The 22,789-nt window shown below is 37.8% G+C and overlaps 1 gene segment (V, D, J or C); it reads left to right on the forward strand.

Annotated features, from left to right (window-relative positions):
- Positions 1–22,789, forward strand: part of LOC128649179 (Ig gamma chain C region-like) — a 430,619-nt gene that overhangs the window by 397,351 nt on the left and 10,479 nt on the right.

Genomic DNA, 22,789 nt, shown 5'->3' on the forward strand with positions numbered 1-22,789 from the left:
TACACTATCCCTCCTCTCACTAAGAATGCAGGATTAGAATGAATCTAAAATGGCTGCTGTCCAGGAGCTGGGAGGGTCTGGGAGGGAGTGTCTGCTGCTGATTGGCTGAAATGTGTCTGCAGACTGTGATATACAGGGTCAAAGTTTACTCAATGATGACAAATAGGGGGCGGATCGAACATCGCATATGTTCGCCCGCCGCGGCGAACGCGAACAAGCTATGTTCGCCGGGAACTATTCGCCGGCAAACTATTCGCGACATCACTATATATACACAGTATACACATACATACATACATCTATACATATGTACACACATATACAGCGCATACATACACACAGATATACATACACATACATATATACATATACATATACAACACACATATACACACTTTGACATAAATATTCACACTCACACGCATGTATTTACTATCAAATACACTTACAAAGATACTCACTGACAAACTGGCACACAGATTCTACACACTCTACGAAAAATGCACACAAACCCCTGGACTAGGGTACATAGTCCACAAGGCCTTGGCATGCAATCACAATTGGCAATAGACAGTCAATTGCCAGTGCCCACATACAATCCGTCCCACAAATATCTAACCTTATAAATGCAAGGGCTATCATTAGTGACCAAATAACTTTCAGGGGGGGTAAGTAGTAGTGGTCTATCAGTAGTGAAAATACTTGAGTAGTAAAAGTGAAATTACCAATAAAGTAACTAGCAAATCAGACCTCTTAAAGGTTCACTACTATAATCTTGTGTATATTGTAATTTATATTAATTCTACTGCAGGTATATCACTAGGACCATAATGTACAAAGGGACAATGTATGGCTATTGCAGTGTCACTTATGCAAGTCACAGTAGTGCTGGCCTTTTAAAACTCCAGTTAACCCATAAAAATACCAAGCAGGAATGGAAAACCCCTATATGCTCTCAAGCATAGCATACACTCTTATGTCTTTAAATGGAAGACTTGCATATGTGTGTGTGCAAAACATACATAATCTTACATTTAATTCAGTTGAACAAAAGTTTCTAGCAATCACAAAAAGGTTCCCCCTTTAGAAACCCAACATCCATTCCCTTAGTCAGCTTGCACCATTCAGGCAGATGCCAGCTGATCCACATACTAAATTCTTTATACATTTCCTCCTGTGGGCTATTGAGGAAATTTTGGACGTCCATTGCTTAAGGATGACCTCATGTCACCCTTGCTAAAAATCATTTTCCATAACCCTGTTATGATGGACGGGACTCTTATCCTTCTCTCTCAACTCTTAGCAGTACTGTGGCTGTCAGGGAAAGTCCCACACTAAAAATCCCACACTAAAAATCCCATACTAAAAATCCCTGCTTCTGATCCCTCCAAATTTTCCAACAAATCCAAATAATAAACAGTAGGGAGACAAACCCTAAAAGCACTTGGCCTCTTATATAATCAAAATCAAACCATGCTAGGGGACTTACATCAACAGTTTTATATATCATTAGAGACAAGTCTACTACAGCTCAGGGATGCGCCCTTCAGTATAGGAGCGTGCAAGCTCAAACCAGTGTGTCAAAGGTTTTCAGAAACAAAGCCAAGAGGCGATCAAAGATCAGAATTTTCCCTTGTTCTCTGGGGGTACCCAGAGACTTTGTAGTGACAGACCAAGGTAGACTAGTAAGAAATTCTGCACCTACCCACACTTAACCTTCTGTTGTCCCTTTGCTGTGCAGACAATTTTAGTAACAGTTTACTTAACAAACACAGAAAATAGAAAACATTTGTCTCTGAGGACAGTAGGATCCTCTTACTTAACACACTACTGCTCCCACTTGCTTTCTCCGAAGAGGGGCGTCTTGGAGCAGTACATTCACACGCCGTAAAGGACCTCTTACACTCACACATTCATAACAAAAGATGTTAAAACATAAAATATAAAAACAGCTGTCTCAGGTTCTTGGGAGTTTGTACTCACGACAGGACAGAGGGTTTAGGAATAAGAGGATAGGAGAGCAATTTGAGAAACAAAGGTTCTCACCTTTTTGGCGCCTTGTGGTCTCCTGTCCTCAAGTTCCGGTCCTGGCTCCATCCACAATCGCTTTCAAACTCCCGGGTTTCAGCACCAAATTGTTGAACACAAAATTAACATGAGACAGCTGTTCCAAATTAATAAGGTTATAATTGTACAATTAAACAAGATTACAGCACAATGACAACAGTAATACAGAGTGTGGCGCGCAGCCTCAGATAAGAACAGTGTCTTCTTTTATAGCCCATGTGTTGTGCCTCCAACTAAGAATCTTCTAATGTAAGCACCTCGTGGTCTTCTTCTTATCTTGTCCATACAAACTTTGGGTGTTGTTACTGTAGCTGAAAATACTTACTTTGCATACACAGCAGAAAATAGCTGAACAGACAAGAAAAATGTAACTGTTTAAAAATGTCACGTCAGCCCATTATAACACATGAGAAATATATACAGAATTAAAAATATTTTTCCCTAACAGAACCCCCTCCATATTTTGTGGTCATGTCTGAAAGTGAGTAGATACTGTTCAAGTGTCAGGGCAGTTTGTGCTGACCTAGATCTCCCTAAAGTGTTAAACCCAGCCCTAGCAATATTCCATCTAGGAATAGAGAAACTCCCTACGTCTAAGGAATAGCTACTGCTATACATCCTCACCTCAAATAAATTGTTAATGGCGAGAAACTGGAAAAAAGACCAACCCCCTAAATGGCAGGGCATAGTAGACTGCATAAACTACATAAAATCTATGGAAGACTATGTCTTAAGAGACAGATGACAGTTTAACAACTTTTGCCTTATTTGGGAACCCTGGGAGGCCCTCGTGACCAAAAGAGGATTATAGACAATAAACTGTCTTAAACCTGTAGAGCTAACCTGTTCTCGCTGTTTTCCCTTCCCCCCTCTTAGGCTCCCCTCTTCTGCTACTTTACTCTCTCTATGCCTTAGTTTCCCCACCATCACCCTCTAACCTCTGTGCAAAGATAATGATATTCCTATAAAGAAATTCCCTTAGATATGAATGGAGATGAGAGCTCCCCGCTAACAATTCTCCAGTGTTTTGATCAACAAGAAAGTCTTAAATGGTGGTGTTAATATATTCAAGATTGTTTAATTGATGTTTGTTTTTCCAGTTCTGGATAATTAATCAGATAAGAGAAAAACCTCTACAAATCTAGCAATGTGAATGCATAAGCTGTAATGTGCAAATTGTCCTCTATAAAAAAAAATAATAAAAAAATAAAAGAGAGAAAAAATAAATAAATGACAAATCATCCTGTTGTAGAGACTGGTGCTGTGCCTTGAACAGCAGAGGGGCTCCAGCACCCCAGAGCACACTGGGGGCACCTCCCTTGATGCACCCCTTTCGTAAGCCTTTTGCTCCAGCCTTCTTGTCCTCCGTCTTCTCCTGTCATTTCTGCCTCTAGGAGCCTGTTTCACTCACCTCATCCCTTCCTTGATTCCTAAATTCTAACGTAAGAGCGGTTCTTTTTTTTTATTATTATTATTATTTTTATTTTATTATTTTGTGAATTTGTTTTTACGTCACTCATGCAAAAATAATATATTTGGATTCATAAAAAAAATATAAACTAAAATTTTTCAGATTCACAACTAATATGGAGAACAATCGTGTATTTCAAAATGGTATTTGTTGGTATTGTATTTTGTATATGCATGTACGGCAAACTATATTTAAAAACCTTGAGCCGATGTAAAAGAGATATGGCCAATAACTTTGCAGCTCTCTCTTCCTCTGCCTCTATACTTGGAGACTTCTGTGGGTGCTTAAGTTTAAAGCAGACATTAAGGCCCTCATTTGCTCCCTGTTTGCTCCTTCCCCTTGAGGTGCAGACACATAACAGTCATGACATTTATGAAAGCCTCAGATATAGCATAAATAATCCGTCATGTCAATTCTTTCTAGAACATATATTGTTAAGAGGATTCATATTTAGCGGCTCAAATAAATTTAGTGATGTTTTACAGTAAATAGTTGTTCTTATTGCGGAACACTGTGGAATCCATAAAAATAACTAGACATCATGAACTGTGCCTTATATTGCTGGACTACTACCTCCTTGTATGGCCTATGGACTGTTATGCCAAATGTATGCTTCAACTTGTGAAGCAATTTTTATCATGGACTGGGTCTCTTATTACTCAACTACTACCTCTTTGTATGGCCTATGGATTGTGTTATGCCATACTTGTGCTTCAACTTGCCAAAAAATTGGCATCATTGACTGAGTATTTTATTGCTGAACTGCTACTTAATTGTATGGCTTATGAATTGTGTTATGCCATACTTGTGCTTCAACTTGCCAAAAAATGGCATTATTGACTGTGTCTCTTATTAGTGAACTACTACCTCTCTGTGTGGTCTATGGACTGAGACATGCCATACTTGTGCTTCAAATTGCCAAACAATTGGCATCATGGACTGTGTCACTTATTGGTGAACTACTATGTCTTTGTATGGCTTATGGACTGTGTTGTGCCACACTCTAGCACAAACACTTGATATCATGGAGTGTTTTGGTTTAAACTCAGGCTATGGGGGACTCGTGCCTGATCCTGTAAAGTTAATGGACATATGTTCTGTCAACACAATAATCTTGTTCAAATTTAATCTGATGTTAATTAAATAATTAGCTGTTTTAAACTTAGATATTTGAAGTGGTAGTTGTAACATGTTACTGAATTGTAGTGATTCCAAATAATCGATCTATGGACACATGTAGATTATTATTAAATAGAGGTGTTCACATGATGGCTCACTAGTGGTGCTGGAGCCCCTCTGAATATTGCCTGCATTCACTGTGTAATATATGTGATAAACTAAATTAAAAGCTCTTGTATTACAAGTAGAAAGTAAAAGGTTTTTTGCTTGCTCGCTAACCCAACGCACGTAAAAAGTCAAACTTAAAATATTGTATGCACGATAATATTCCCCCATAGAAGTCAATGAAGCAGAAAAAGTGGGGGGGGGAACCTGAGCGCAAACCCAATCACATATTCTCAAATGCGCTAACAGGACATGAAAATATGAATATTTCACATTCCAGTGTTCTTCACATAGAAGAATATATTTTATTTATTCATAAACACATATTTCTATATGTATTTGGTGGGTTGTTGTTTTTTGTACAAATCTATATGTATACCTATTTATATACATGATTATATATAGGTATAGCTATTGGAATGTGAAATATTGACAGTAAATACACAGCATAACATTTTATAAAAAAAGAATATTGCATAAAAATGCTCTTATATGTTTTCATCTATGTAACTGCAAACAGCTCCACTGTGTACATATATATATATATATATATATATATATATATATATATATATATATATATATATATATATATATATATATATATATATATATATGTGTTTATGTCTATGGGTAAAGACAGAAATCCGGGTAATCCTATGATTACCCAGTGGCTTTAGGTAAAGCCCAAAATAAGATCATACTTTGGACTTTACCCGGGTAATCCTAGGATTACCCAAATGCTTCTGGATAAAGCTAATAAAATCATTAATTGTGCTTTACCTGGGTAATGCTAGGAAAACACATTTTTATTTTGGATTACACACTTATGTTTCTTACAAAGTTTTTGTTACAGCAACAGGAAATTAAACATTTTTAAAACATGAAACATTTTTAAAACATGAAACATTTTTATTTTTCAAAATTAAAATTTTTTATTTTTCTAAATCAAACATTTTTATTTTTTATAAATGAACATTTTTATTTTTCATATATTTTCTACCATGTTTTTTTACAACAGGAAATTAAACATTTTTGTGTTATTGAGGCGGTTGCGGCCCGAGGATCTAATTAGAATAGAACTCTCTGGAGAATATCTGCCCTCAGACATTAATGCATGATCTGATTGGTCCGTGTCTCTGTGAGGTCACTGGATGCACAACCAATCAGATAAGATCATGCATTAATGGCCGAGGGCAGATTCGCTCCAGATAGTTCTGTTCTAATCAGAGCCTCGAGTGCCTCAACCACCTCTGGGAACCTATCCATGGGTCCCATCCCCCACAACGTGATTTAAAAGGTTCTCGGACAGAATGCGTGTGTGACAGATAATAATCTGACAGACAAATGTCCGCCGGATAACAATCCGGTCTGTCCGAGAACCTTTAAAAGCACGTAGTTATAATGAAAGATAAATTAACACGCATACAAAGGAGTTTATAGTTTATATACTGTATGTTAATAAGCACCATCTCATTATCTTTGACTTGTGAAAGCAACTCAGCAGTATCTCAATATGTCAAGGTTGTTGTAAATACTGAAATATTAATTCCATTCTGGTACAATATGCAAGTAAATTGCAGGAACATAGCAATAAATTAATATCTTAATCTTCTCATCTGATTTACGTGACTCAACAAACAGTAATAAAATGGGCATAATTCCTAAAAATCTTTAAAGGAGGTGAAAAAGTAATTAGAAGACATTGGGCTCAATTTATCAAGCATCGGGTCAGCCTCTTGTGCAATGTTAAATGTGCGCCGCGATGCCGGGTGAACAGGTTTGCAAAAGCAAACCTTGTCCGTTCAGCCTTTCTTAAATGGGGACCAATGTTATACCTATTGATTCTGTCAGAATTAGCAATCAACATTTAGTACAGTACTTAAATAAATTAAACTAAAAGTAAACGTACTGTGTATAACAATTCATTATAGGTTCCCAGTGTTGTGAATATTATCCTTTCCTATTTAAGTGGTTTACCCGCAAAGTGTATTATGTGTTAAGACACAATAAATATTATGGAACCTCATTATCATTCTGTTAATGTAACTCAATACATAAAAAAATAGCAGTAATCAACTTTGCAAAATCAATGTGTGTCATTTAATAACAAAGATTAACACATAAAAAAACGGAATCCTTTTTCTGATTTGTCTATTAATTAAACTGAGACCAGATCAATAAACATAGTTTATTAAAAAAATTATACCAATAACATAATGATAGGAATAATGCAGCTATTTTGGGGCCCTTGAATATCATAATAATAAAATATTAACTATTTTATTTAAAGTACAAAAACTTCCAGTAAGTAGTTATATATTAACAAGCAACACTGGTTAATAGCAAAATATACTGATAAATAATATATATGTGTACCTGAATATAAAAATAAATACACATGATCAGTTTTGCTCCTACATAATAAAGCACAAACACATGATTAATATTCAATATCAAATGGAATTTCTCTTGACAATTGTCCTGACACCAGGTAACATTGGCTTGACAAAGGCATGATCTCAAATGGGCGTAACATATAGCGGATGCTGCTTTCTACCCGTGATGTTTCCAGCTTGCCGGAAACACAAGTTAAGAATGTGCAGTCATAAGACCGCTGATACTTTACTCGTCCGCCACCTTTTAGGTATGATTGACACCCCCTGCTAGCGTATGCTGTCGGCATTTAGCAATGTCGGCCTGCCATTTGATAAATCGGCCCCATAGAGTTAAAGATTTTGAGTAGTATATTGGAAAGTAGTTAAAATGATATTGTGGGGTCATACAGACTTTATAAATAGGGTAAAATGTATCTTAAAGATGGACTTTTAAATTTAACACACTCTGGCATTGAAATAAGCTTTTGCCCTTGAAAAGTAAAAGCACAAATCATTTCAAATATGTTTTTCTTTTAGTTAATATATATATTTAGCTTGCCACACACTAACATATAAATATCTAAAAACAGTACAATACAAATGACTAATAATGTTCAAGATGTGGGAATTCAATCCCCTAGGGTCCCTTCTTCAGTAAACAATGCATGTCATAGCAAGGTGTGAAATAAACAAAGCAGGAAACAATGTTTCTGGTCCTTATTTTTATTTTTTATTTTAGTATTTTCTTGCTTTGCCACACACATGCAAAATGAAGACTGGCCCAAGACGGCATAACTGTATTTGAAAGATGACAAAACTTGGTAAGTAGTTTTTTTCTCAATATTTTTCCACACAAGATCTAAAATTGTATTCCAACTTTATTTGAGATCAGCTAGTTTGAGGTAGGTAGATTCCTCCTATCAGAGCTTACCGTCACATTGTTTACAACATATTTTATCACAATATTTGCATTAAATTCAGAAATGTAATTTTGAATCCCTGTTTCTGACCATCCCATAAGACAATGATCTAAAATGTAAAATAAGGAACATTAGCTATAGTAAGCTCATTAACCATAAGTCCATATGGGTACCAACCAATCTGTATTAGTATTTTTAATCTACGTAGAGGAAAATACATCATTATTTTTTCTGAGCATACATTAAGACCACATTTCATTTGATCCTTCATAATTTATTAAATGTATTCCAGTACCATTTCTCAAAGACAATAACAAAACACATTTAACATTTTTTCAGGATTTTTCTGATATATTCAACTATCAGACTTATATACCTAGTATTTCAGATTATCTTTTTTTCTCCCATATCCAGAATTTTTCATCAAGCACCAAAAGGACATCTGAAGTCTCTCTCAAATGAAAATGTGCCAGTCATATTTTACATTGACCAAACAGGATAAAATCTACCATCTTGCACTGCATTCATTCAGGAAAAGGTATGTAGCGATACAGCAGGAATACAAAACGTGGGATTGTACATATTCACTAGATTTTATGTATTTTGGTTTGCTAAAAAATATGTGATCTAATATTAAATAGTTTAGATATCCAGGTATAATCAGTATAATCTGATATTCTTCTAGGTGGCTAATGGGCACTGGTGACAGGCAGCTATACTGATTTGTGTTTGTCATGCTGATAATAGTATAGTGAGATTTAGGACTCATCTACAGGGGGGGATCACAAATACATACATACATATCTGTGCAATTCAATTGTAGTGTAATAAATATGTGAAAGGACTAATGTGCAGGGTGTAATGACAACATCTACAAGCAATTTAACAGTGGTAACATTATAAAATGTTTGTACAGTAATATCTAGCTATCATTGGTAGTAGTAGCAATCTGACCTTTTAATGGGTCCTGCGGACTGGAATTATATAACCCTTTTATATGGACTGAGAGAATGGATGAGTTGTGTGATTTGATAATATAGGTAAATCCAGGGGGTGATGCAGGGTGGGATTTAAATAATGCTGAATATTGGGCAAGTAGTGGAGAAGTAGGGTTGATTTGGCCATCTCATGTGGGATAGGGTTATCAGTGTGACTGGTTGCTATTGAAATAGGATAAACAGATACTGCAAATAATGGAGTGACAAAATAGATATGCTGCCTCCATTGTAGAATAACATCTGGTGGTTCAGGATAGAACTGAAGTGAAGGGGCAACTGTAATTGTATGAAGGAGTAGTGCTGGAATCCCCAGCATCATATAGTGTAAAACTGAGGTATAGAGCACCTGGAATTATTGGACAGGACTGAAAAAGCAATGGGGCAATTATGATACAAGGCACTAAGACAAATATATTGTAGAATAGCATAAATCTGAGGGAGAGACCCCAGCATAACTGGTAAATTGGAAAAGCAGGAGGTGATGCAGGATAGATAAATGGTACTGGCTCAATCCTATAAAAGCACATGATGATCTTGTGTTATAGACCAAGTGCTGGAATAGTAAAAGGTTAAATCTATACAAATATGAGGAGCCAGCTGTATGATAGGTCAGTAATAGAAATGCAGGTGGTATTGCAGTAGGTGTAGGGATAGCTTAGTGAAGGGTTCATAATAGCACATCATGATGCCGTATGGGACCAAGGTGTATGAGCAGCTAGTTATATAGCAAGCTTGTATTGAAAATGTAGAAGGGGATGCAGCAGCATGAAACTGAGATGGCCTGACAGCTGCATGATTAATCAGTACTGGGAATGCAGGGGGAAGCAGCAAAGAGCTGGAATAGTTGTAAGAAGGGTACTGGATGAAATTTCAGGGACTAAGGGGTTTTAAAGCTAAGATGCAGGGACAAATGTATACAGGTCAGTGCTGGAATAGCTTGGGGTGATACACAAGCACTAGAAGGGAATAACACAGCATAGAGGTGAGGTAGATAAGCATGTGGTATGGAATGAAATTGCACAGAGTGATGAATGAGTAGATGTCTAACAATATATATAGGTTGGTCAATACCTAAAATGCAAGGTTGTAAATATGAATATAGAGAGATAATAGAAATGAAATAAAATAAATTACAAATACACATGTATCAGCTCATAATACAATAGAACTGGTGGTGCCCGGATAGCAGTTTGAATGAGTTGATTCAGTACTGAGTTGATGTGCAGGTGCAGTTGCACAGAAGGTAAATACTGTAAATGCATGAGGAGATGTAGTAAATAGGTATAGGTACAGCTGTATGATGGATTCATAATACAACAACACATCATGATGCAGTAAGGATCTAAGGTGCACAGCCAGCTAGCTCTACACAAGGCTTGTACTGGAATTGTATAGGGCACTGCATTAAAAAGCTAAAGCATGTGGATAGCTACATACTGGAACTGCTTGTGGAATGTGGCATAGAGCAGAGGTGCAGGAATAGCTAAATAGTACATGAAGTTACCTAAGCTACTAAGACAGATATATTGACTCAATTTTTAACAATGAGCAATAGCTGTTTGAAGGCAAGTTTAAAAAATAAAGTAAATAACGGGTTCATAAAGCAGTTGCTGAGTATGCTGCAGTGTAGGACTAACAAAGGCAGCTGTGTAATTGGTTTACAAAGCAAGTGAAATGGGTTATGGATCACAAAACTGAGGTGCATGGGTAGCTTCGTGGTAGGACAGTACTGGATCTGCAGAGCTGTAATACAGCATAGAGATGGGGTGAGGGGATGGCATTATGGCTAGTATGGAATGAAACAGTGATGCCTTGCAGGGCTGAAGAGATAGATGTATAGGGTCAATGCAGGAATTAAAGGGTGATGTCTGGGGCTAACTGCTTGGGTCACTGGATGTAAACACAGCTTTATGAGAGCTGTGATATTTGCCAAAGGCATGGAATGTGTACTGAGCTGAGGTGCCGGGATAGCTGTAGGGAGAAATGTTCTAAGATGTAGAGACAGCTGCATGCTGGATATATAGATAGAACAGCAGGTTAATATGCAGTGAGGAGCTAAGGTGCATTAGCAGCTAAACATATGAAGGGTGTGTACTGGAAATGTATAGGAACATGCATTAAAAAACTACAGTATATGGACAGCTGCATTATGGAACTATTGAGAGAATGTGGAGTAGAATGGTATTGGTATAAGAAAAGTATAGAATAAAACTGCAGGACCCCATATATATAATGGAATATAAATGATGATGCACTATGGATATATAAGAGAAAGGGGGAGGAAATAATCAAATTACAGCAACAGATGAACAATTAAATAGCAGTGATGATAAAGTCATTGCTGCAGGAAAAGTTGTACTGGAATTCCCAAGCTGAGTCTAGAACTTGAGGGATAGAGCAGTGTATTATTTGTCAGTACTGAAAAAGATAAGGTGATGCTGGACAGATATATTGATTAAACAATGAAAGAGCAGGGAGAAGAAGGTTGCAGCATTAGCTGTATTCGGGGTTCATGCTGGTATAGTAGAAGCAGATATAAGAATAGAGTGCTGTAGGTTAGAGCTAAGTAATTGGGAAAGTGAGACAGCTGTAATAGAGTGGTACTGGAATAACAAGGAATACAGCTGAGCTGCAGGGCAGTAAAATGCAGTATGAAGGTGGAATCCAGGGCCAGTCAATAGTACACACCTAGATTATAGTTGGTTATAATGTAAAATCTGAGCTAATGGATCAGGTGAATGATGGTTCAGTAAATTTTCAGCCAGTAATACCATATAAAGCTGAGGTCAAAACTGCAATAGCAAGAAGTGATGCTCTATTAGACAAGGCTGCAGAGGTTGTTGTTTGATGTCCGAATTTGATACAGCAGATGGAGGCTTGAAGGACAGGACTAAGGTGTAATAGCTGTACGTTGGTTCAATACTAGCACACATTATGTATGCAGGAAATCATTTATGATATGTAATATAACAAGGTGATGCAGAATAGATCAGAGGTGTGTGTACAGCTGTACTAGAATAGTAGGGATGCAGTCTAGACACGAGGTTCATGGATAAATAATAATGTGTCAGTACTGGAATAGCAGAATAGCTTTAGCATAGATGTAAGGTGCATTGATGGCTTTTCACTATTGTAATAATAAAAATAAAATATAATAAAAGAGAATGGTAGGGATATTGCAGTATATAGCAGAGGAGTATGAATAACTGCATGTTAGATAATAATAACATACAATAGGGTGATTCTCTATGGTAATGTCACAGCTGTATGATGGATTCATAATACAACAACACATCATGATGCAGTAAGGATCTAAGGTGCATGGCCAGCTAGCTCTATACAAGGCTTGTACTGGAATTGTATAGGGCACTGCATTAAAAAGCTAAAGCATGTAGATAGCTACATACTGGAACTGCTTGTGGAATGACGCATAGATCAGAGGTGCAGGAATAGCTAAAAGGGGGTACTACATGAACTTACCTAAGCTACTGAGACAGATATATTGACTCAATTTATAACAATGATCATAAAGAATAGAGGTGCAGCCATAGCTGTTTGAAGGCCAAGTTTGAAAAAGAAGGGTATATAACGGGTTCCTACAGCAGTAGCTGAGTATGATGCAGTATAGGACTAACATAGACAGCTTTGTAATTGGTTTAAAATGCAAGTGCAATGGGTTATGGATCACAAAACTAAGGTGCATGGGTAGATTCATGGTAGGACAGTACTGGATCTGCAGAGGTACAGCATAGAGATGGGGTGAGGGGATGGCATTATGGCTAGTATGGAATGAAAGAGTGATGCCTTGGGTGTAGATAGGGGCCTATCTATCAAGCTCCGAACGGAGCTTGGGGCCCCGTGTTTCTGGCGAGCCTGCAGGCTCACCAGAAACACCAGTTATGAATGCTGAATATGGAGAGCGTATTGCTCTCCGCATTCAGCGATGTCTGTCGGACCTGATCCGCACTGTCGGATCAGGTCCGACAGACATTTGTTAAATATGCCTCATAGGGTCAATGCAAGAGTTAAAGGGTGATGTCTGAGGTTAACTTCTTGGGTCACTGGATATAAACACAGCTTTCTGAGAGTACCAGGTGAGCACACAGAGCTGGGACATTTGCCAAAGGCATGGAATGTGTACTGAGCTGAGGTGCAGGTACAGCTATATGAAGAAATCTGCTAAGACGTAGGGACAGCTGCATGCTGAATATATAGTGAATGAGAGAATGTGACGTTGAATAGTATAGGTATAAGGAAAATATGGAATAAAACTGCAGGACCCCATATATATAATGAAATACAAATGACGATGCACTATGGATATATATATATATACTGTACTAGAATAGTAGGGATGCAGTCTAGACACGAGGTTCATGAATAAATAATTTGTCAGTACTGGAATAGCAGAATAGGTTTAGCATTAATGTAAGGTGCATTGATGGCTTTTCAGTACTGTAATAATAAAAATAAAATATAATAAAAGAGAATGGTAGGGATACTGCAGTATATAGCAGAGGCGTATGAATAACTGCATGTTAGATAATACTAATATACAATGGGATGATTCAAAATAGAGCTACAGTGCAGGGAAAATACTGTAATAGTTTAAGATGCAAGTACAGCGGTATGAGAAGGCAATACAGTTGCAAGTAGTGATCACATATAGAGGTAATGTACAGTACATGTATGCTGGGAGTAGCAGCAGTAATGCAGTAGAGCTAATGGCCAAGGATAGCTGTGTAATGGGTCTGTAATGAGACAGAGCAGCTATTTCAGTATACAGATCAGTTGTAGTGATTATTACATATTAAATCTCTGAAGAGGCCATTGAAGATTACATTTTTGCTGATTTCTCAGTACTAGAATAGCAATTTTTGTATGCAGTATGAGGATGAGGCCAGAAACAGCTATATGATGGTTACTATAGGAACTATAGGAGACGTAATACAGCTTAGCTGCATAAGCTGCTGTATGAAGGGTTTGAAGTAGATATTTAGTGGGTTCTGAATAAAAGAGCAGTGACAGCTAAACACATGAGCAGCTAGGAATATAAAGAGTATGTGCTGAAAATGTAAAGAATACTTTAGGTGCACAGTTATCTGTGTTGCTGGTCAGTACCAAACCTGCAGGGAAAATGCAGCATACAGCTGCGATGCTGGATCAGATATGTAAAAAAAAAAAATTGGAATTGCAGGGAGTGATGTAATGTGACATAAAAACAGAGGGTCAGAGCCCCCAGCATGATAAGTGAGGACAGAGAAGGTAGCAGGTGAGGCAGCTTTAGAAAAGTGTTACATAGCTGTGGTCCAGCAGTATCTGTATAATGAGTGAGATGCGGGTATAGCAAAGCACTAATGCAGTATATAAATGACAAACAGCTAAATTATAAGATAGTAATGAAACTTAAGAAGTAAATGTAATACAAAGATGAGGTACAATAATTGCAGATTGTGGATTGCAGTGAAAGAGTACAGGGCAATACCATTTTTAGCAATGCCATGGGTATATTTGTATGGTGTACAGAGATAGGTGCAAGCATAACTAACTGCATAGTGTATTACTGGAACTATGGAGAGAATGTACATAAAAACTTAAGGCGCAGAAAGTTGTATTACGATTCATTACTGGAATTTTAGGGGGTGACAGCTTTATATTGGGTAAGCAATATAATAGCAGAGGATGACACATTGCAGAGCTAATGCTCAGAGACCACAGTATACAGGGACAGCTGTATAATGGCTCCACACTAGAACAGTATAAGGTGACACACCATACAACTGTGATCCAGGGATCGTATAATGGGTCTGTACTGGAATAGTTGAGGATGATGCACTATACAGCTGATGCACAGGGACCTCTGTATACAGGGTCTGTACGAGAAAAGAAGAGGGTGACACACTATACAGCTGATGCGATGGGACTTCTGTATACAGGGTCTGTACTGGAATAGTAGAGGATGATGCACTATACAGCTGATGCGCAGGGACCTCTGTATACAGGGTCTGTACAAGAAAAGAAGAGGGTGACACTATACAGCTGATGTGCAGGGACCTCTGTATACAGGGTCTGTACAAGAAAAGAAGAGGGTGACACTATACAGCTGATGTGCAGGGACCTCTGTATACAGGGTCTGTATGAGAAAAGAAGAGGGTGACACACTATACAGCTGAAGCGCAGGGACCTCAGTATACAGGGTCTGTACGAGAAAAGAAGAGGGTGACACACTATACAGCTAATGCGCAGGGACCTCTGTATACAGGGTCTGTACGAGAAAAGAAGAAGGTGAAACACTATACAGCTGATGTGCAGGGACCTCTGTATACAGGGTCTGTACGAGAAAAGAAGAGGTTGACACTATACAGCTAATGCTCAGGGACCTCTGTATACAGGAACACCTATATAATGGGTCTGTACCTGAACAGAAGAGGATGACACTATACAGCTGATGCTCAGGGACCTCTGTATACAGGGACACCTATATAATGGGTCTGTACCTGAACAGAAGAGGGTGACACTATACAGCTGATGCTCAGGGACCTCTGTATACAGGGACACCTATATAATGGGTCTGTACCTGAACAGAAGAGGGTGACACTATACAGCTGATGCTCAGGGACCTCTGTATACAGGGACACCTATATAATGGGTCTGTACCTAAACAGAAGAGGTTGACACTATACAGCTGATGCGCAGGGACCTCTGTATACAGGGACACCTATATAATGGGTCTGTACCTGAACAGAAGAGGTTGACACTATACAGCTGATGCGCAGGGACCTCTGTATACAGGGACACCTATATAATGGGTCTGTACCTGAACAGAAGAGGGTGACACTATACAGCTGATGCACAGGGACCTCTGTATACAGGGACACCTATATAATGGGTCTGTACCTGAACAGAAGAGGGTGACACTATACAGCTGATGTTCATGGACCTCTGTATACAGGGACACCTATATAATGGGTCTGTACCTGAACAGAAGAGGGTGACACTATACAGCTAATGCTCAGGGACCTCTGTATACAGGGACACCTATATAATGGGTCTGTACCTGAACAGAAGAGGGTGACACTATACAGCTGATGCTCAGGGACCTCTGTATACAAGGACACCTATATAATGAGTCTGTACCTGAACAGAAGAGGGTGACACTATACAGCTGATGCACAGGGACCTCTGTACACTGAGACAGCTGTACTACTAGTCAGCACTAGAACATTACTGAGCTGATGCTCAGGGACTGATGTATACAGTAACACATACCAGTGAGTAAGGGTGAGGGTGAAACTCGGTGACTGCTATACAGCATATAGGTGATTTATGGCTAATGTACAGAATCTGATTAGCCCTTTGCTAAAATAGAACATATTCTGTACAGAGGACTCAGAGGTGGGGTAGGGTGTAAGAAGCCGCGGCCTAATGACTGCTGATCTTACATTGCAGGAAGCAGGCTGGCCTATGCCAACTTGCCCCCCGCAAGGGCTCCGGAGCAGCTTTTGTTGCTTAGTACATGGAGCCCTAAGTCTGTAGTAGAATAGAACAAAGGGTAATACTGTGATATAGCACCGAAATTATATACTGGAACAGGTATATGATGGGTTAGGTCTGGCTTTGAAGAAAGTAATGTAGTATAGAGCTAATATGCTGAAATGTTTGTAATATCTTAGCATTAAATAGAAGAGGCTGAAGGGACAGCTGTATGTGTATTAGTGTTAACACAATACAAAGCTGGGTGCAGGGTTAGCTGCATGATGGTTCAATGCCAAAAAATATTTTTTTTATTGAAATGATGATGTAAAAAATGTGCACCAGGAGTGTCCCCTTAGAATGTTACACTTCTAGCTCTTCTGTATGATACTGCCCTCTTGTCAATTATAAAACCCTGACACCCTTGAAATGCACCATTTAGCATGTCACCTAAAGGACACAGGCAAGAATGTAACAGTGACAATGTGATACTGTGAGATTTATTTTATATAACAAAATACTGATTTGGTGAAGGTCTATTGATAAGAAACTCTGGAATTGTAGATGGTGGAGCTTTATAGTGATAATGCAAAGATATACTGTATGATGTCAAAAATGGATTTGACAACAGTTATACATTCTTAGCTATTTACAGTACTGGATTTGGAAGAGAGCTGCCATACAGAGATGAGATATAGGGACCCCCAGATCTAACATGATTACCAGTCATGGGGGAATGCAGTATTTAACTATGGTGTTGGGACAATAATATGTTTTGTTATTGATGGAAGAGCAAAGAGTGATGTGGCTAAAGTGCAGAGAGTGTAGTATGATGCATCAGAACTAAATGAAAAATACATAGTACGCCGTTGATGTGCAGTGGCAGTGGCATGGTGGGTAATTCCTGGAATAACATGGGGTCATGCAGTATAGTGCTATGTGCAGGGAGAGATGTAAGATTTGTCAGCTCTGGAATGTCAGTGTATGATGCAGTGGTCAGTCTACACTGATTAATTATGCTCATTATGACAGATTTATTACAAGCTCATTATGACAGATTTGCAGAGACATGAGTAGACCAAGTAGTGCACTATATGTGTGGCACTGCTAAGGTAATATTGTGCAGCTAGGACATCTGTGTATTGCACAGGGTAACAGTTAGATCATACAGTAGTACTGAGTTGTTAAGTCCATTAGATTAGCACAGAAACAGTATTAACACATTAACAAAAGGAAATGCATGGGAGTTCAGTGCTTACTTGTCTTGAATGCAATGAAAACATTGATTGTGAATAGAAGTTTCTGTAGAGTGATATAAGGTTTGGTGACAAATGTATGTCTAACAGATAATTAATGGAAAAGCAAATCTGAGCTGTATTAGTCTCATGGTTGCTTTGCTAAAGGCATACAGTGTATGTGGAGTGTGATCGTTGAGTAGTATCAAAGTTGGGCATGGAACAGCATCTATATTTAGGAATGGTTAAAATAAAAGTCAGTGTATTGTTTAGAGTCTGGGTCACCAAATCACTGGGTCAGAATGGTTAAAATAAAAGTCAGTGTATTGTTTAGAGTCTGGGTCACCAAATCACTGGGTCAGAATGGTTAAAATAAAAGTCAGTGTATTGTTTAGAGTCTGGGTCACCAAATCACTGGGTCAGAATGGTTAAAATAAAAGTCAGTGTATTATTTAGAGTCTGGGTCACCAAATCACTGGGTCAGAATGGTTAAAATAAAAGTCAGTGTATTGTTTAGAGATGGGGTCACCAAATCACTGGGTCACTGATGCAGAAAGACACATGTGATAAGATAGCAAAAGATGTGTCCTGCTAGTGTCAGAATGTAAAAATAAAGCTGAACACTTAGAATATGTGGTAGTTTAGCATTGTATAACAGATGTGCAATGGTGAACATATGTGAGTTAGGCAGCAAGCATTAAGCTGTGTGTGATTAGAGTCATTAGAGATATCAGTCACTATACTCCTGCCTACTGACAGTAGAAACCTTCTTTGAGAATGAAAGCTATCTGTCTGCTCATGGAATATAACTTCACAGAGTACAATACTGATTGTCCTGTTAGAGCTGTAAATATGGGTACTAAATAAAGCTAACCAGATATGTATTTGGGGTTTTAAGCAGTTTTAAGTAGGAAGACACCACTGGGCACAAGTGGGGAGAAAATTATTTGGGAAGACTGAGCAAATTCTGCCTGTGGGTAACAGGAAAAGAAACTTGGCCTCACAGTAATCAATTAAGGGTAGTACGAGAGAGGATAGAAAGTCAGTGCTATTGTGTTGGAGTGTATCATTTTACATAGATGTTTATATTATATTATACATAATATAAACATCTATGTAAAATGATAAAGGTTTATTAAACACTAAGGGCTAGATTACAAGTGGAGAGCTAATTTATCACATGCCCGTAAACGGGCAAATTAGCCTATTTATGGGCACGCGATAAGTAACCAGCCATTACAAGTGGCTGGTCATTGATACCGCAAACTCGCGGTATCAATTAGCATTCTGAAAAATAACCAGGGACCAGATCTCTGGTTAATTTTCAAAATGTGCCCGAATTGCCCCAAATTTAAATGTAGTGTAGATTTATAAAATAAAAAAGAGTAGCATTTTTATTTTTTAAATAATAACTGCATGAAGCAGTTTTAAGGCTTAAAGGGACAGTCAACACCAGAATTGTTGTTTTTTTAAAATATAGATAATACCTTATTTACCAATTCCCCAGTTTTGCATAACCAACACAGTTATAATTATACACGTTTTACCTCTGTAATTACCTTGTATCTAAGCCTCAGCAGACAGCCCCCTTATTTCAGTTCTTTTGACATACTTGCATTTTAGCCAATCAGAGATGACTTCATGGTAAATTCATGTGCATGAGCTCAATGTTATCTATATGAAACACATGAACTAATGCCCTCTAGTAGTGAAAAACTATCAAAATGCATTTAGATTAGAGGCGGCCTTCAAGGTCTAAGAAATTAGCATATGAACCTCCTAGGTTTAGCTTTCAACTAAGAATACCAAGAGAACAAAGCAAAATTGGTGATAAAAGTAAATTGGAACGTTGTTTATAATTACATGCCCTATTTGAATCATGAAAGTTTTTTTTTGAGTTGACTGTCCCTTTAAAGGGACACTGAACACAATTTTTTTCTTTTGTGATTCAGACCATGCAATTGTAATCAACTTTCCAAATTTACTCCTATTATCAAATTTTCTTTATTCTCTTAGTATCTTTATTTGAAAAGCACAAATGTAAGTTTAGATGCCGGCCCATTTTTGGTGAACAACCTGGGTTGTTCTTGCTGATTTGCGGATACATTCAACCACTAATAAACAAGGGCTGTCCAGGGTCTAAACAAAAAAATTGTCTGGCTCCTTAGCTTAGCAAGAGAACAAAGACAATTGATAATAGGAGTAAATTAGAAAGTTGCTTAAAATTGCATACTCTATCTGAATCACGAAAGAAAAAATTTGGGTTCAGTGTCCCTTTAAAGTGGAGGAGTGGGGTGTTAGAAAAAAAACAGCACTGAAGAGTGCCTTTACAAAGCGGTCTATGGGGACTGTATGTTCTCTGTAAATATATATGTATGTGCTTATATACATATATATTTGTGTTAATGTGTATTTACACATATAAACACGTAAATATATATATTTAAACTTTGCTGCCCATCACTATATCACTTACCCCTTCATTGTGCTAGGTTCTCTGCTGTTTCTTACAGCATGAGAACTAGCCTCCCATTGGAGCCTATGGAACATGCTTCCCTGCAATGCGAATGTGAGGTTGTGTTCGCATTGCGCCTCACTTGTAATACCTGCATACATTTGCGTGCACTGGTATTACTGAGTGGAGCACAAATATTGCGTAAGCGCAATTTTGCACTCCACTCATAATCTGGCCCTAAATAAATGCTAGCCAGACTGATATATTCAAAGGAGAGAGTAAGCGGACATTAATATGCAGATGACTTAAAAAAAACAAACAAAAAAACAGGTTTTTGACCACATATAATTAAACATTTTATATTACCATGTCAAAGTGTTTAATGTCCCTTTAAAACTTAGCTCCTTGGACTAGACTAGAGGCAGACTTAGCTGGGGTGAATGATCCAGCCACGATTGTTTGGAACACCTCAAACACTACAAACAAAACACTATACAAACTCAAGGTGACAGAGGAGTCCAAGCATATGTGGAAATACCTCACATCTTCTCTAGGCCTCATACCCAAGGGTACTAAGATAATACCACTGGGTGCTATACTTCCTGCAGATTTTCAAACACTAATATGTAAGTGGGAAAATAAGGGCCTCTACAGAGTTGCAGACTTTTTAGATAAAGGTAAAATGCTCACATACACCCAACTGAAAGATAAACTCCAGCCGGACACCTTACATTGGTTCCTATATCTTCAGATATCCACCACAATATACAAATACAGACAAAACAAACCATTAAACCCATACACTACAACAGAACGCATTATTGCAACCCCAGGTAGAAATAAAAAACTAATATCACAACTGTACTTGGCAATACAAGATGCAAAAAAAGGCTCCAAATTGCCGCTTCATGAGAATTGGGAAAGAGACTTAGGTGAAACATATGATGATGACAGATGGACACAAATACTTTCTAGGATTAGCAAGGGGCTGATATGCGCAGACCTTATCGAAAATTCTATTAAAACATCTTACAGGTGGTATCTTACACCCATAAGAACTGCACATTATACATTGCAGAAAAGTAGACTCTGTTACAGAGGCTGTGCAGAAATTGGAAATTATATGCATATGTGGTGGGAATGTGGGGAGATTAAACAAATTTGGAACAAACTTTCTAAATTGATAAGTATCCTATTAGATAAATCTATGACGCTAACGGCGGCGCAGGCCCTCTTGCATGTTTCAGATGAATCCTTAAACTTAGCTACCAATATATTCATAAATATACTTTGTACAACCACGAGGATATGTATAGCCAAACACTGGAGAACAGGTTCACCAACGTGGTCAGAAGTGATTAACAGGTTAGATAATATATATGCTATGTCAGAATCTGCCTCTTGGTTGCAGGATACAACAACACATTTCCAAAAGATTTGGGTCCACTGGATCATGAACAGAGATAGAAGTGAGATCAGGGAAATTTAAGTCTTTCAAGAGTTATAACACGATAGGGGATCTCTCCTAAACTTATTACCACTAAGTCTTTTATGGGGAACTTATATACATCTTAGATACAATTTGATGGTTCTCTCTCTGCTCGACGGGAAAGGTTATACAGTTATGAGTTTATTGTTTTACAGTTTCAAAAGTTTATGTTTAATGTTTATAATTATTAAAATAAAAGGAAAACACATTAGAAAAGGGAGGGGAAGGAAGACTATAGATAATTTCGTTCCTACTTCAGGAAAATAAACAGGACCTCATATATTTCCTATGCCTGAAGGCAACTTCAGTAGGTGGGAGCTTTTCCTAGGACTCTATGGACTTTCAGAGATTTCAGTAATGATGGAGATACATTGGGAAAGCCGGATGGATATACTAATTGCTGAAAGAAGTTGTTTCATCCTCCAACTCATTTTCATGTTGTTTGAGACAGATATATGGAATTATAAAACTTTATCGAACATGATAAGAGGTCCTGAGAATGTAACAATGAATATAAATATGTTTATCTGAACTAGGGGCATGATGTATTAGATATGTCTCTTGTCTTCCTTTTTGACAATAAAGATTATTTCAACTAAAACTTAGCTCCTTCCCTAACTACACTCTCATGGAAAGAATCAACAATTTCAAGAGAAAGAAATAAGAGATTTGAAAATAAAAGTAAATTGAAACTGTAGACTCGGGTCGGAATCATGAAACTTTATTTTCGATTTCCATGTTCCTTTAATACATGACAAAAAGTTTAGAAATTTGTAGGCACTTTTTTTAAAATAAATTCTTTGCTTTTAATGCGTGTTTAACCCTTGCAAAGGCATTAAAAACGCAATCAGAGTAGCACTTTTACGCCATTTCTGGTGAGGCTACAGATGATGAGCAAATGCGAAGCTGCATACATATTTATGCTCAGAGCAGGCGGACAGGTTATGGAGCAGCGGTCTTTAGACCGCTGCTTCATAACTGGTGTTTTTGGCGAGTCTGAAGACTCGCCAGAAACAGGG

The sequence above is a fragment of the Bombina bombina genome, chromosome 2 (genome assembly GCF_027579735.1).
Source record: "Bombina bombina isolate aBomBom1 chromosome 2, aBomBom1.pri, whole genome shotgun sequence".
Lineage (NCBI taxonomy): Eukaryota > Metazoa > Chordata > Amphibia > Anura > Bombinatoridae > Bombina > Bombina bombina.